The following is a 16,892-nucleotide window of genomic DNA, read 5'->3' as shown; positions in this document are numbered from 1 at the left end:
TCTTTGTCATCCATGTTTTGTGACATCACTCTGTCATCCATGTTCTGTGACATCACTCTTTGTCATCCATGTTCTGTGACATCACTCTTTGTCATCCATGTTTTGTGACATCACTCTTTGTCATCCATGTTCTGTGACATCATTCTTTGTCATCCATGTTCTGTGACATCACTCTTTGTCATCCATGTTTTGTGACATCACTCTTTGTCATCCATGTTTTGTGACATCACTCTGTCATCAATGTTCTGTGACATCACTCTTTGTCATCCATGTTCTGTGACATCACTCTTTGTCATCCATGTTCTGTGACATCACTCTTTGTCATCCATGTTCTGTGACATCACTCTTTGTCATCCATGTTTTGTGACATCACTCTTTGTCATCCATGTTCTGTGACATCATTCTTTGTCATCCATGTTCTGTGACATCACTCTTTGTCATCCATGTTTTGTGACATCACTCTTTGTCATCCATGTTCTGTGACATCACTCTTTGTCATCCATGTTTTGTGACATCACTCTGTCATCCATGTTCTGTGACATCACTCTTTGTCATCCATGTTTTGTGACATCACTCTTTGTCATCCATGTTCTGTGACATCACTCTTTGTCATCCATGTTCTGTGACATCACTCTTTGTCATCCATGTTCTGTGACATCACTCTTTGTCATCCATGTTTTGTGACATCACTCTTTGTCATCCATGTTTTGTGACATCACTCTTTGTCATCCATGTTCTGTGACATCACTCTTTGTCATCCATGTTTTGTGACATCACTCTGTCATCCATGTTCTGTGACATCACTCTTTGTCATCCATGTTTTGTGACATCACTCTTTGTCATCCATGTTTTGTGACATCATTTTTTGTCATCCATGTTCTGTGACATCACTCTTTGTCATCCATGTTCTGTGACATCACTCTTTGTCATCCATGTTTTGTGACATCACTCTTTGTCATCCATGTTCTGTGACATCACTCTTTGTCATCCATGTTCTGTGACATCATTCTTTGTCATCCATGTTCTGTGACATCACTCTTTGTCATCCATGTTCTGTGACATCACTCTTTGTCATCCATGTTTTGTGACATCACTCTTTGTCATCCATGTTCTGTGACATCACTCTTTGTCATCCATGTTTTGTGACATCACTCTGTCATCCATGTTCTGTGACATCACTCTTTGTCATCCATGTTTTGTGACATCACTCTTTGTCATCCATGTTCTGTGACATCACTCTTTGTCATCCATGTTTTGTGACATCACTCTTTGTCATCCATGTTTTGTGACATCACTCTGTCATCCATGTTCTGTGACATCACTCTTTGTCATCCATGTTTTGTGACATCACTCTTTGTCATCCATGTTCTGTGACATCACTCTTTGTCATCCATGTTCTGTGACATCATTCTTTGTCATCCATGTTCTGTGACATCACTCTTTGTCATCCATGTTCTGTGACATCACTCTTTTTCATCCATGTTCTCGTTCTCCTGATCGGTTACAGTCTGAACCCCCAAACTCCAACCAATCAAATCTTTCCATATGTCTCTCTGATATAGCAAAAGTTTTTCTTTTTTATGACAGGTACATTTTAAAGAGAACCTTGGGAAGGTGGGACGCCATATGCCCGGGTGGGTCACTTGAGTGCTTGTCATGGTAGCCCAGAGTGGTGTTGCAACCCACCCCCAGAAAAACGGACGCCACTCCCGAGGTTTCGGATAACCCAAGTTTAAGCCGGAAGAACAGACCAGAGTCCAATAACTTAACCAGGATAACGGCCGTTTACTTAAAATCTTCAGTGCAATACAACAATACTTTGGCAACTGTAGGTGCAGGCAAGAGGAAGTAGTAGTAGTTTGTAGACAAGAGAAAAGTAGAGTAGAGGAGCATCTTGAGGGCTCTCTCCAAAGTAGCTGTGTACTCTGCTGGGATAGCATAGTGAAGAATGAAAGAAGAAGAAAATACTCATACTCACTTATAGGTCCCTTTGATCTGACCGCCTTATGCCCTATTGTGTCAAAATACCCGTCCTGCTAGGGTAGTACAAGGTCCCAGGTCTCTGCGCTGGGTTAAGCAGACTTCCCAGGGTTTCCCAGAATAGCTGTGCATTACTGTAGGATACATGGGCGTTAACTGCAGCTTTGTCCTACTGGGGTCAGTACCTAACTCAAGTATGCTGCCCTGTGTAGTGTAGAGAGTATCCCTGGCGTGGAGAGGTGATTCTCAGAGGACGTCCTTCCTCCGAAGGGGTCTAGCACAGCATGCTAGAAGTGGGGGGCAGCATAGAAATAAACTCTCACACTGTGTATTGCTCTCTCTCCAACACTTCCGACTAGAGAACTCAAGAACTCCTCCCACCAGGAACTAATCTCCCTTATATAGGGGCAACCTAAACCTCCTGGTGATTGGTGGGGCTTTGTGTGCGAGAGAAAGAAGAGCTAGGATAGGAGAAAGAAAGGAGGGAAAGATCCTGCACCTGTGATAGGAGGACAACAGACATGTGACAGAACACAGTAAACCCACTGCTTCCTTCAGCTGTGCATAACATGACATAAAAGAATTACAGTAGTGACACCTAGTGGGAAAAACAAACAGTACACTTCTCCTTCATACCACTGTGAGAACCTTAGAGAGTTACTTTGCTCAGGTGCATAGAGAACTGAGTGGCACACCTGTGCTGGGACACTGCATCCTGATCTGTCTGTTTCAGTACATACTCGGATTCCCTATGATATAATAATCCTGGAGCCTCTTTTCTTGCGCGGTAACTCAGTTATTGTTTCTAGAAATGTCTGGCTAAAAAGCCAAGTGGGTGTTACCAATTGGGGGGCGTGTCACTACACAATCTGAGGCTATTCAACCAGATGTGACAGGGCCAGACAATGCAGAGACACGCCCTTAACTGGTAACACCTACTTGGCTATCTAGTCAGACATTTCCTGGAGGAATAACAGAGAATCAGCACGTCACAGAGACAGAGGAAACAATGATCTTTCATGATGAATATAAGGATTTACCAGAACAGACCGGTGAGTGGAGTCGGGGGCCTCCTTTATTAGCACATCCTGGTTCATGGCTGACAAGGTCCACAGGCCTCCTCACCTTTGCACCCTGCGGGTACATAAAGGAGCGTTATATAAAGAAATGAGGGATATAGCTGAGGAATCTGAGTACGTTTATTACCATCAGACAAATAGATGACGTCCGCCGACACATTGTCACGACTTGTTCTGTAATCCTCCTGTTCTTGTGTAAATTATTGAGGAGGATCAGAAACGTGTCATTGGTTTCAGCCTGAAAAGAGAGACGTCCCCTTATAGGACTGAGAGACGTCCCCTTATAGGACAGAGAGACGTCCCCTTATAGGACAGAGACGTCCCCTTATAGGACAGAGAGACGTCCCCTTATAGGACAGAGAGACGTTCCCTTATAGGACAGAGAGACGTCCCCTTATAGGACAGAGAGACGTTCCCTTATAGGACAGAGAGACGTCCCCTTATAGGACAGAGAGACGTCCCCTTATAGGACAGAGAGACGTCCCCTTATAGGACAGAGAGACGTTTCCTTATAGGACTGAGAGACGTCCCCTTATAAGACAGAGAGACGTCCCCTTATAGGACTGAGAGACGTCCCCTTATAGGACAGAGAGACGTCCCCTTATAGGACAGAGAGACGTTCCCTTATAGGACTGAGAGACGTCCCCTTATAGGACAGAGAGACGTCCCCTTATAGGACAGAGAGACGTCCCCTTATAGGACAGAAAGACGTCCCCTTATAGGACAGAGAGACGTCCCCTTATAGGACAGAGAGACGTCCCCTTATAGGACTGAGAGACGTCCCCTTATAGGACAGAGAGACGTCCCCTTATGGGACAGAGAGACGTCCCCTTATGGGACAGAGAGAGACGTCCCCTTATAGGACTGAGAGACGTCCCCTTATAGGACAGAGAGACGTTCCCTTATAGGACAGAGAGATGTCCCCTTATAGGACAGAGAGACGTCCCCTTATAGGACTGAGAGACGTCCCCTTATAAGACAGAGAGACGTTCCCTTATAGAACACAGAGACGTTCCCTTATAGGACAGAGAGACGTCCCCTTATAGGACAGAGAGACGTCCCCTTATAGGACAGAGAGACGTCCCCTTATAGGACAGAGAGACGTTCCCTTATAGGACAGAGAGACGTCCCCTTATAGGACAGAGAGACGTTTCCTTATGGGACAGAGAGACGTCCCCTTATAGGACAGAGAGACGTCCCCTTATAGGACAGAGAGACGTTCCCTTATAGGACAGAGAGACGTCCCCTTATAGGACAGAGAGACGTCCCCTTATAGGACAGAGAGACGTCCCCTTATAGGACAGAGAGACGTCCCCTTATGGGACAGAGAGACGTTTCCTTATGGGACAGAGAGACATCCCCTTATAGGACAGAGAGACATCCCCTTATAGGACAGAGAGAGACGTTCCCTTATAGGACAGAGAGACGTTCCCTTATAGGACAGAGAGACGTTCCCTTATAGGACTGAGAGACGTTCCCTTATAGGTTCCCTTATAGGACAGAGAGATGTTCCCTTATAGGACAGAGAGACGTCCCCTTATGGGACAGAGAGACGTTTCCTTATGGGACAGAGAGACATCCCCTTATAGGACAGAGAGAGACGTTCCCTTATAGGACAGAGAGACGTTCCCTTATAGGACAGAGAGACGTTCCCTTATAGGACTGAGAGACGTTCCCTTATAGGTTCCCTTATAGGACAGAGAGATGTTCCCTTATAGGACAGAGAGACGTCCCCTTATAGGACAGAGAGACACTCCCTTATAGGACAGAGAGACGTTCCCTTATAGGACAGAGAGACGTCCCCTTATGGGACAGAGAGACGTCCCCTTATAGGACAGAGAGACATCCCCTTATAGGACAGAGAGACGTTCCCTTATAGGATAGAGAGAGATGTTCCCTTATAGGACAGAGAGACGTCCCCTTATAGGACAGAGAGACGTCCCCTTATAGGACAGAGAGAGACGTCCCCTTATAGGACAGAGAGACGTCCCCTTATAGGACAGAGAGAGACGTCCCCTTATAGGACAGAGACGTCCCCTTATAGGACAGAGAGACGTCCCCTTATAGGACAGAGAGACGTTCCCTTATAGGACAGAGAGACGTTCCCTTATAAGACAGAGAGACGTCCCCTTATAGGACAGAGAGACGTCCCCTTATAGGACAGAGAGACGTCCCCTTATAGGACAGAGAGACGTTCCCTTATAGGACAGAGAGACGTCCCCTTATAGGACAGAGAGACGTTCCCTTATAGGACAGAGAGACGTCCCCTTATAGGACTGAGAGACGTCCCCTTATAGGACAGAGAGACGTCCCCTTATAGGACAGAGAGACGTCTCCTTATAGGACAGAGAGACGTTCCCTTATAAGACAGAGAGACGTCCTCTTATAGGACAGAGAGACGTCCCCTTATAGAACACAGAGACGTTCCCTTATAGGATAGAGAGACGTCCCCTTATAGGACAGAGAGAGACGTCCCCAATATAGGACAGAGAGACGTTCCCTTATAGGACAGAGAGACGTCCCCTTATAGGACAGAGAGACGTCCCCTTATAGGACAGAGAGACGTCCCCTTATAGAACACAGAGACGTTCCCTTATAGGACACATAGACGTCCCCTTATAGGACAGAGAGACGTTCCCTTATAGGACACAGAGACATTCCCTTATAGGACAGAGAGACGTCCCCTTATAGGACAGAGAGACGTCCCCTTATAGGACAGAGAGACGTTCCCTTATAGGACACATAGACGTCCCCTTATAGGACAGAGAGACGTCCCCTTATAGGACAGAGAGACGTCCCCTTATAGGACAGAGAGACGTCCCCTTATAGGACAGAGAGACGTCCCCTTATAGGACAGAGAGACGTTCCCTTATAGGACACATAGACGTCCCCTTATAGGACAGAGAGACGTCCCCTTATAGGACAGAGAGACGTCCCCTTATAGGGCAGAGAGACGTCCCCTTATAGGACAGAGAGACGCTCCCTTATAGGGCAGAGAGACGTTCCCTTATAGGACAGAGAGACGTTCCCTTATAGGACAGAGAGACGTCCCCTTATAGGGCAGAGAGACGTTCCCTTATAGGACAGAGACACTCCCTTATAGGACAGAGACGTTCCCTTATAGGGCAGAGAGACGTCCCCTTATAGGACAGAGAGACGTTCCCTTATAGGACAGAGAGACGTCCCCTTATAGGATAGAGAGACGTCCCCTTATAGGATAGAGAGACGTCCCCTTATAGGACAGAGAGACACTCCCTTATAGGACAGAGAGACGTTCCCTTATAGGACAGAGAGACGTCCCCTTATAGGACAGAGAGACGTTCCCTTATAGGGCAGAGAGACATCCCCTTATAGGACAGAGAGACGTCCCCTTATAGGACAGAGAGACGTCCCCTTATAGGACAGAGAGAGACGTCCCCTTATAGGACAGAGAGAGACGTCCCCTTATAGGACAGAGAGAGACGTCTCCTTATAGGACAGAGAGACGTCCCCTTATAGGACAGAGAGAGACGTCCCCTTATAGGACAGAGAGAGACGTCCCCTTATAGGACAGAGAGACGTTCCCTTATAGGACAGAGAGACGTCTTCTTATAGGACAGAGAGACGTCCCCTTATAGGACTGAGAGACGTCCCCTTATAGGACAGAGAGACGTCCCCTTATAGGACAGAGAGACGTCCCCTTATAGGACAGAGAGACGTCCCCTTATAGGACAGAGAGACATCCCCTTATAGGACAGAGAGACGTCCCCTTATAGGACTGAGAGACGTCCCCTTATAGGACAGAGAGACGTCCCCTTATAGGACTGAGAGACGTTTCCTTATAGGACAGAGAGACGTCCCCTTATAGGACTGAGAGACGTCCCCTTATAGGACAGAGAGACGTCCCCTTATAGGACAGAGAGACGTCCCCTTATAGGACAGAGAGACGTCCCCTTATAGGACAGAGAGAGACGTCCCCTTATAGGACAGAGAGAGACGTCCCCTTATAGGACAGAGAGAGACGTCTCCTTATAGGACAGAGAGACGTCCCCTTATAGGACAGAGAGAGACGTCCCCTTATAGGACAGAGAGAGACGTCCCCTTATAGGACAGAGAGACGTTCCCTTATAGGACAGAGAGACGTCTTCTTATAGGACAGAGAGACGTCCCCTTATAGGACTGAGAGACGTCCCCTTATAGGACAGAGAGACGTCCCCTTATAGGACAGAGAGACGTCCCCTTATAGGACAGAGAGACGTCCCCTTATAGGACAGAGAGACGTCCCCTTATAGGACAGAGAGACGTCCCCTTATAGGACTGAGAGACGTTTCCTTATAGGACAGAGAGACGTCCCCTTATAGGACAGAGAGACGCTCCCTTATAGGACAGAGAGACGTCCCCTTATAGGACTGAGAGACGTCCCCTTATAGGACAGAGAGACGTCCCCTTATAGGACAGAGAGACGTCCCCTTATAGGACAGAGATGTCCCCTTATAGGACTGAGAGACGTCCCCTTATAGGACAGAGATGTCCCCTTATAGGACTGAGAGACTTCCTCTTATGGGACAGAGAGACGTTCCCTTATAGGACAGAGAGACGTCCCCTTATAGGACAGAGAGACGTCCCCTTATAGGACAGAGAGACGTCCCCTTATAGGACAGAGAGAGACGTCCCCTTATAGGACAGAGAGACGTTCCCTTATAGGACAGAGAGACGTCCCCTTATAGGACAGAGAGACGTCCCCTTATAGAACACAGAGACGTTCCCTTATAACAGGGGTGGGGAACCTCCGGCCCGCGGGCCGCATCCGGCCCCTGACACCTCCGGATGCGGCCCGCGGCACCCCTGTGACATGCGCCGCTCTGGAGGAGAAGAAGCCGGCATTCACAGCTTCCTCCTGAGTATGTGACAGTTACCAGACACAGGAGGACGCTGTGTATGCCGGCTCCTTCTCCTCCAGAGCGGCGCATGTCTTCTGCGGTTTGCGGCTCTTCTGTGATGTGCGCCGCGGTGGTGAGGCAGGAGCCGGCATACACAGCATCTTCCTGTGTCTGTTAAGAAGGCCACCGGGGACCTGACTGGGAGGTTAAGAAGGCCACCAGGGACCTGACTGGGAGGTTAACTAGGCCACCAGGGACATGACTGAGGGGGTTAAGAAGGCCACCAGGGACCTGACTGGGGGGTTAACTAGGCCACCAGGGACATGACTGAGGGGTTAACTAGGCCACCAGGGACATGACTGAGGGGCTAAACTAGGCTACCACGGACATCACAGAGGGGCTTAACTAGGCTACCAGGGGCATCACTGGGGGTATTAACTAGGCTAGCAGGGACATGACTGGGGGGATTAACTAGGCCTACCAGAGGCATCATTGGGTGTGTGTGTGTGGGGGGGGGGGGGGGGTAATTAGGCCACCAGGGACATGACTGGGGGGTTAACTCAGGCTACAGGGTATCACTAAGGATTCACATCAGGTACAAGGGGCATCACAGAGGGTTAACTACAATAGCAGGGGCATTAGGGGAACAATACTTTGCCTTGCCCCGGGTGCTGCAAACCCACGCTACCCTGCTGCGCACGGTATGCGGCCCTCGAGTGATTTTATAAATGCCCGACCGGCCCTCGACATGGAAAAGGTTCCCCACCCCTGCCTTATAGGATAGAGAGAGATGTTCCCTTATAGGACAGAGACGTTCCCTTATAGGACAGAGATGTTCCCTTATAGGACAGAGAGACGTCCCCTTATAGGACAGAGATGTTCCCTTATAGGACAGAGATGTTCCCTTATAGGACAGAGACGTTCCCTTATAGGACAGAGACGTTCCCTTATAGGACAGAGAGACGTTCCCTTATAGGACAGAGAGACGTCCCCTTATAGGACAGAGAGACGTCCCCTTATAGGACAGAGAGACGTCCCCTTATAGGACAGAGAGACGTTCCCTTATAGGACAGAGAGACGTTCCCTTATAGGACAGAGAGACGTTCCCTTATAGGACAGAGAGACGTTCCATTATAGGACAGAGACGTTCCCTTATAGGACAGAGAGACGTTCCCTTATAGGACAGAGAGACGTCCCCTTATAGGACAGAGAGACGTTCCCTTATAGGACAGAGAGAGACGTCCCCTTATAGGACAGAGATGTTCCCTTATAGGACAGAGACGTTCCCTTATAGGACAGAGATGTTCCCTTATAGGGTTGAGCGGTCGGATGTGGGCTCGGCTGCCGGGAGGAACGCTCTCTGCTCCTGTCATTGTTCCCACATTCGGGGTGGGGCGATGAATAACACAGTAAATATGCTGAGTGATGTAACAATGAGAATATCGTCCTCAGGAATCTTGCATCACATTCTGCAGAAATCAGGCTGGAAATAGAAATGTGTGGATGCGGCCTCCACGCTGATAGAGATGGCAGCCATATTGGATTCTCTCAGTGAGTGTGGATGCGGCCTCCACGCTGATAGAGATGGCAGCCATATTGGATTCTCTTAGTGAGTGTGGATGCGGCCTCCGCTCTGATAGAGATGGCAGCCATATTGGATTCTCTCAGTAAGTGTGGATGCGGCCTCCGCTCTGATAGAGATGGCAGCCATATTGGATTCTCTCAGTGAGTGTGGATGCGGCCTCCGCTCTGATAGAGATGGCAGCCATATTGGATTCTCTCAGTGAGCGTGGGTATGGCCTCCGCTCTGGTAGAGATGGCAGCCATATTGGATTCTCTCAGTGAGTTCGGATGCGGCCTCCCCGCTGATAGAGATGGCAGCCATATTGGATTCTCTCAGTGAGTGTGGATGCGGCCTCCGCTCTGATAGAGATGGCGACCATATTGGATTCTCTCAGTGAGTGTGGATGCGGCCTCCACGCTGATAGAGATGGCGGCCATATTGGATTCTCTCAGTGAGTGCGGATGCGGCCTCCCCGCTGATAGAGATGGCAGCCATATTGGATTCTCTCAGTGAGTGTGGGTATGGCCTCCACGCTGATAGAGATGGCAGCCATATTGGATTCTCTCAGTGAGTGCGGATGCGGCCTCCCCGCTGATAGAGATGGCAGCCATATTGGATTCTCTCAGTGAGTGTGGGTATGGCCTCCACGCTGATAGAGATGGCAGCCATATTGGATTCTCTCAGTGAGTGTGGATGCGGCCTCCGCTCTGATAGAGATGGCAGCCATATTGGATTCTCTAAGTGAGTGTGGGTATGGTCTCCACGCTGATAGAGATGGCGGCCATATTGGATTCTCTCAGTGAGTGTGGGTATGGCCAGGGCAGTTTCTAGGGCATTTTGGCAACAGGGCAAATCTTAATAAAAAGCGCCCCCCCCTCCCTTTATACCTCCATTATACACTGACATACAAGTTGCTGGGAAAGTTGTGTGACCTCCATTATACACTGACATACAGGATGCTGGGAAAGCTGGGTGACCTCCATTATACACTGACATACAGGATGCTGGGAAAGCTGGGTGACCTCCATTATACACTGACATACAGGATACAGGGAAAGCTGTGTGACCTCTATTATACACTGACATACAGGATGCTAGGAAAGCTGTGTGACCTCCACTACAGTGACATATAGTATGCTGGGAAAGCTGGGTGACCTAATTACACTGAAATACAAGATGCTGGGAAATCTGGGTGACCTCCATTACATTGACATAAAGGATGCTGGGAGAGCTGTGTGACCTCCACTACAGTGACATACAGGATGCTGGTAAAGCTGGGTGACCTCAATTACACTGAAATACAGGATGCTGGGAAAGCTGGGTGACCTCCATTACACTGACATACAGGATGCTGGGAAAGCTGGGTGACCTCCATTACACTGACATACAGGATGCTGGGTAACCTCCATTATACTGACATACAGGATGCTGGGAAAGCTGTGTGACCTCCATTACATTGACATACAGGATACTGGAAGAGCTGGGGGACCTCCATTACACCGACATACAGAATGCTGGAAGAGCTGTGTGACCTCCATTATACACTGACATACAGGATGCTGGGAAAGCTCGGTGACCTCCATTACACTGACATACAGGATGCTGGGAGAGCTGGGTGACATCCATTACACTGACATACAGGATGCTGGGAGAGCTGGGTGACCTCCATTATACACTGACATACAGGATACTGGGAGAGCTGGGTAACCTCCATTACACTGACATACAGGATACTGGGAGAGCTGGGTGACCTCCATTACACTGACATACAGGATGTTGGGAGAGCTGGGTGACCTCCATTACACTGACATACAGGATGCTGGGAAAGCTGGGTACCCACTAGATACAAGGGAGCATACTGTATATGACCCCTCTCTCCCTCCATACCCACTAGATACCAGGGAGCATACTATATATGACCCCTCTCTCCTTCTATACCCACTAGATACCAGGGAGCATACTGTATATAACACCTCTCTCCCTCCATACCCACTAGATACCAGGGAGCATACTATATATGACCCCTCTCTCCTTCTATACCCACTAGATACCAGGGAGCATACTGTATATGACCCCCTCTTCCTCCATACCCACTAGATACCAGGGAACATACTGTATATGACCCCTCTATCCCTTCATACCCACTAGATACCAGGGGACATACTGTATATGACCCCCTTTCTCTCTCCATAACTGGCCTCCTCATCACTTAGACAGCACAACGTATTATAAGATCCCCATGAGATACCTTGCAAAGGACAAGGACCCACCAGCCCACCAGGAGCTTACAAAGTAGTAAATGCTCCATGTACCAGAGGCGGATGGATAGACTGACCTCTTCTTCCAAAACATTTTGTTAAGAACAGTGGATTCCCACGGCCCTCTGAGGCTACATATCAAGGAGACCCCTCTATGATATCCAGCTTGTCATGGGAACACTTCCTTAAAGGGGTTGTGTGCCCCCACAGTCCTCCTGTGTATGGGCTCAGGATGGTGTCAAAATGGAAAAAAAACAACTCATACTTACCCCCCTGTTCCCCGCTGAATCTGTTCTGACAGCAGCCGGTTCTTACTGGGCAGCACTTTCTGCTTATGTCTCAACACACCGGAAGCACCCGCTCAGCCAATCTCCGTCCATCACAGTGACCCGCCCGAGCTCGTGATTGGCTGTGCAGCCTGCCTGTCAAGACAAAAAGCAGAAACCCATGCACAGCAGGTGCCGGACACTGTTGCACTGAATTCTGTTTTTTTTTTTTTTTTTTTCAGTGCCCCTTTAAGTGAATTTGTTTGGTTGTGAAAGTTTTTTCTTTCCCAATCTTCTGCCTGTACAGGTATACAGTGCTGGTGATGCCCCGGTGTACAGGTATACAGTGCAGGTGACAGCCCCGATGTACAGGTATACAGTGCAGGTGACAGCCCCGATGTACAGGTATACAGTGCAGGTGACGGCCCCGGTGTACAGGTATACAGTGCAGGTGACGGCCCCGGTGTACAGGTATACAGTGCTGGTGATGCCCCGGTGTACAGGTATACAGTGCAGGTGATGGCCCCGGTGTACAGGTATACAGCGCTGGTAACCGCCCCGGTGTACAGGTATACAGTGCAGGTGACGGCCCCGGTGTACAGGTATACAGTGCAGGTGACGGCCCCGGTGTACAGGTATACAGTGCAGGTGACGGCCCCGGTGTACAGGTATACAGTGCAGGTGACGGCCCCGGTGTACAGGTATACAGTGCAGGTGACGGCCCCGGTGTACAGGTATACAGTGCAGGTGACGGCCCCGGTGTACAAGTATACAGTGCTGGTAACCGCCCCGGTGTACAGGTATACAGTGCTGGTGACAGCCCCGGTGTACAGGTATACAGTGCAGGTGACAGCCCCGGTGTAGAGGTATACAGTGCTGGTGACAGCCCCGGTGTACAGGTATACACTGCAGGTGACGGCCCCGGTGTACAGGTATACACTGCAGGTGACGGCCCCGGTGTACAGGTATACACTGCAGGTGACGGCCCCGGTGTACAGGTATACACTGCAGGTGACGGCCCCGGTGTACAGGTATACAGTGCTGGTGACAGCCCCGGTGTAGAGGTATACACTGCAGGTGACGGCCCCGGTGTACAGGTATATAGTGCTGGTGACAGCCCCGGTGTAGAGGTATACACTGCAGGTGACGGCCCCGGTGTACAGGTATACAGTGCAGGTGACGGCCCCGGTGTACAGGTATACAGTGCAGGTGACGGCCCCGGTGTACAGGTATACAGTGCAGGTGACGGCCCTGATGTACAGGTATACAGTGTAGGTGACGGCCCCAGTGTACAGGTATACAGTGCTGGTGACGCCCCGGTGTACAGGTATACAGTGCAGGTGACAGCCCCGGTGTACAGGTATACAGTGCTGGTGATGCCCCGGTGTACAGGTATACAGTGCAGGTGACGGCCCAGTGTACAGATGAGCTCTGCTGGTGACGCCCCGGTGTACAGGTATACACTGCAGGTGACAGCCCCGGTGTACAGGTATACCCTGCAGATGATGGCCCCGGTGTACAGCTATGCTCTGCAGGTGACACCCCGGTGTACAGGTATACAGTACAGGTGACGGCCCCGGTGTACAGGTATACTCTGCAGGTGATGCCCCGGTGTACAGGTATGCTCTGCAGGTGACGCCCCGATGTATACAGGTGTGCTCTGCAGGTGACGGAACCGGTGTACAGGTATACAGTGCAAGTGGCGCCCTGGTGTACAGGTATGCTCTGCAGGCGACGTCCCGGTGTATACAGGTGTGCTCTGCAGGTGACGCCCCGGTGTACAAGTGTGCACTGCAGGTGATGCCCCGGTGTACAGGTATGCTCTGCAGGTGACGCCCCGCTGTACAGGTATGCTCTGCAGGTGACGCCCCGCTGTACAGGTATGCTCTGCAGGTGACGCCCGGTGTATACAGGTATACAGTGCAGGTGACACCCCGGTGTACAGGTGTGCTCTGCAGGTGCCGCTCCGGTGTACAGATGTACAGACGGCCCCGGTATGCTCTGCAGGTGACGGCCCTGCTGTACAGGTATGCTCTGCAGGTGACGCCCTGGTGTACAGGTATACAGTGCAGGTGACGGCCCGGTGTACAGGTATGCTCTGCAGGTGACGCCCTGCTGTACAGGTATGCTCTGCAGGTGACGCCCTGCTGTACAGGTATGCTCTGCAGGTGACGCCCCGGTGTACAGGTATACAGTGCAGGTGACGGCCCGGAGTACAGGTATACTCTGCAGGTGATGCCCGGTGTACAGGTATGCTCTGCAGGTGCCGCTCCGGTGTACAGATGTATAGACGGCCCCGGTATGCTCTGCAGGTGACTCCCCGGTGTACAGGTATGCTCTGCAGGTGACTCCCCGGTGTACAGGTATGCTCTGCAGGTGACGCCCCGGTGTACAGGTATGCTCTGCAGGTGACGCCCCGGTGTACAGGTATGCTCTGCAGGTGACGCCCCGGTGTACAGGTATGCTCTGCAGGTGACGGCCCCAGTATGCTATGCCCGCTGCACACACCTTTGTTGAACCTTCAGCTAATTATTTATGGAGCTCTCAGACCTGCGGTAATTGTTGGGTAAATATGGGCGCACAATGCTCCTCACTCCGCCTATCAGATTGTGGACAGGGGGGTCGGGATTACACCATAAATTTGTTAGGACGTGTAATTAAACATGTGACATAACTGGCTTATGTTTATGGCCGTACACACAATGCGTCCGTTCTGCCTGGCTGCACCCCGACTACCGGACCATAAACTATAGGAAAGGTAGAAGGAGCGGCCGGCAGATACACGATGTTTCCTCATATTATAATAACTGATGGCTACCCACCTGTACCCACCTGTATATACACAAGATCTATGCCTCAAGTGTCACTATCGTTTTTTTTTTTTGTTTTTTTTCCAGAAATCAATAGTCCAGGCGATTTTAGGAAACTTTGTAATTGGGTTTATTAGCCAAACCTGCCATTATCTGCATTTAAAAAGCCTTTTCCCAGCCCCCCCCCCCCCTTCCTCCTCTTTTCCATCCACTGCAAAATATCAGGAAATTGTAACTTGTTGCATGAGACACAACCCAGTCTGTTCTATGGAGGGGGGAGGGGGGAGGAGGGAGTTAGCCGACAGCAGAAAGCAGATAACAGAGGATTACAGGCACAGAGCTGGGTGACAGCTGTAATCAGAGCTCAGAGAGGTCAGTGCTGACTGTCAGAGGAGATATCGGGTGAGGTATTTGTAGATTAACTCTTTGTTGTCCTGTTTTGGTCTTTTTTTTAGCTCTCTCAATAGGAGAACAATGAAGACAGGGGGGAGAGCTTCAAACTGCTTTTTCATGATAAAAATTCCTTTTAAAATTTTAAAGGGATTCTCCATTTTGGAAAACAGACTAGTTAGTAATATTCCCTGTGACGTGTGGGGAGATTTGACAGTAAGTGCTCCACTTCCCTGCAGCGCCCCCACAGGTTCTATTAGGTATCACACTGTGTCCGTTACATCTATGTGCTGTCTGTGTAATACAGGACAGGATGAGTCCTCCGGGGGAGGGGGGGGGAGACTTCCATTGGGCTTTATGGGACAATCTTTAAGTGACCCTGAAGTGAGTGGAGTTTTCCCCACCATGAGGCGACGCTGAGATCCCAATAAGTCTCCATGCAGCCCGAGTCCCATCCAACCACAAGGAGCGGCAGCTGTATAACCGGTACATGGACCCCGGTGAGATGTTCCGAGCTGACGGGTCTTTATTACGGTCACTCGTCGTCCATCACTCAGGCGGTGACCCGGGAGTCTGATATAAATCCTCCCTGTATAGTCTGGAAGCCGATCACTATTCCCCTATACATCACCGTATACTATGCATCCAGATCCTGGGAGTATACGGGAGTAGCAGGGGTATACGGAGACATGGTGCGTTATCATGGCTTATCTACATAGCGATCCCAGCCTCATAGCTACAGCGCTGAGATCAGGATATATCAGTAACCACTGGACACCAGGACACAGCCGCTCACTGCCCCAGACCACCAGGACACAGCTACTCATTGCCCCAGACCACCAGGACACAGCCGCTCACTGCCCCAGACCACCAGGACACAGCTACTCACTGCCCCAGACCACCAGGACACAGCTACTCATTGCCCCAGACCACCAGGACACAGCCACTCACTACCCCAGACCAATAGGACACAGCCACTCACTGCCCCAGACCACCAGGACACAGCCGCTCACTACCCCAGACCACCAGGACACAACTACTCATTGCCCCAGACCACCAGGACACAGCTACTCATTGCCCCAGACCACCAGGACACAGCCGCTCACTGCCCCAGACCACCAGGACACAGCTACTCATTGCCCCAGACCACCAGGACACAGCCGCTCACTGCCCCAGACCACCAGGACACAACTACTCATTGCCCCAGACCACCAGGACACAGCTACTCATTGCCCCAGACCACCAGGACACAGCCGCTCACTGCCCCAGACCACCAGGACACAGCTACTCATTGCCCCAGACCACCAGGACACAGCCGCTCACTGCCCCAGACCACCAGGACACAACTACTCATTGCCCCAGACCACCAGGACACAGCTACTCATTGCCCCAGACCACCAGGACACAGCCGCTCACTACCCCAGACCAATAGGACACAGCCGCTCACTGCCCCAGACCACCAGGACACAGGCGCTAACTGCCCCAAACCACCAGGACACAACCGCTCACTGCCCCAGACCACCAGGACACAGCCGCTCACTACCCCAGACCACCAGGCAAACAGCCGCTCACTACCCCAGACCAATAGGACACAGCCGATCACTGCCACAGACCACCAGGACACAGCCGCTCAATGCCCCAGACCACCAGGACACAGCCGCTCACTGCCACAGACCACCAGGACAC

The sequence above is a fragment of the Dendropsophus ebraccatus genome, chromosome 4, assembly GCF_027789765.1.
Source record: "Dendropsophus ebraccatus isolate aDenEbr1 chromosome 4, aDenEbr1.pat, whole genome shotgun sequence".
Classification (NCBI taxonomy): domain Eukaryota; kingdom Metazoa; phylum Chordata; class Amphibia; order Anura; family Hylidae; genus Dendropsophus; species Dendropsophus ebraccatus.
Note: the sequence above shows the minus strand (reverse complement) of the source record.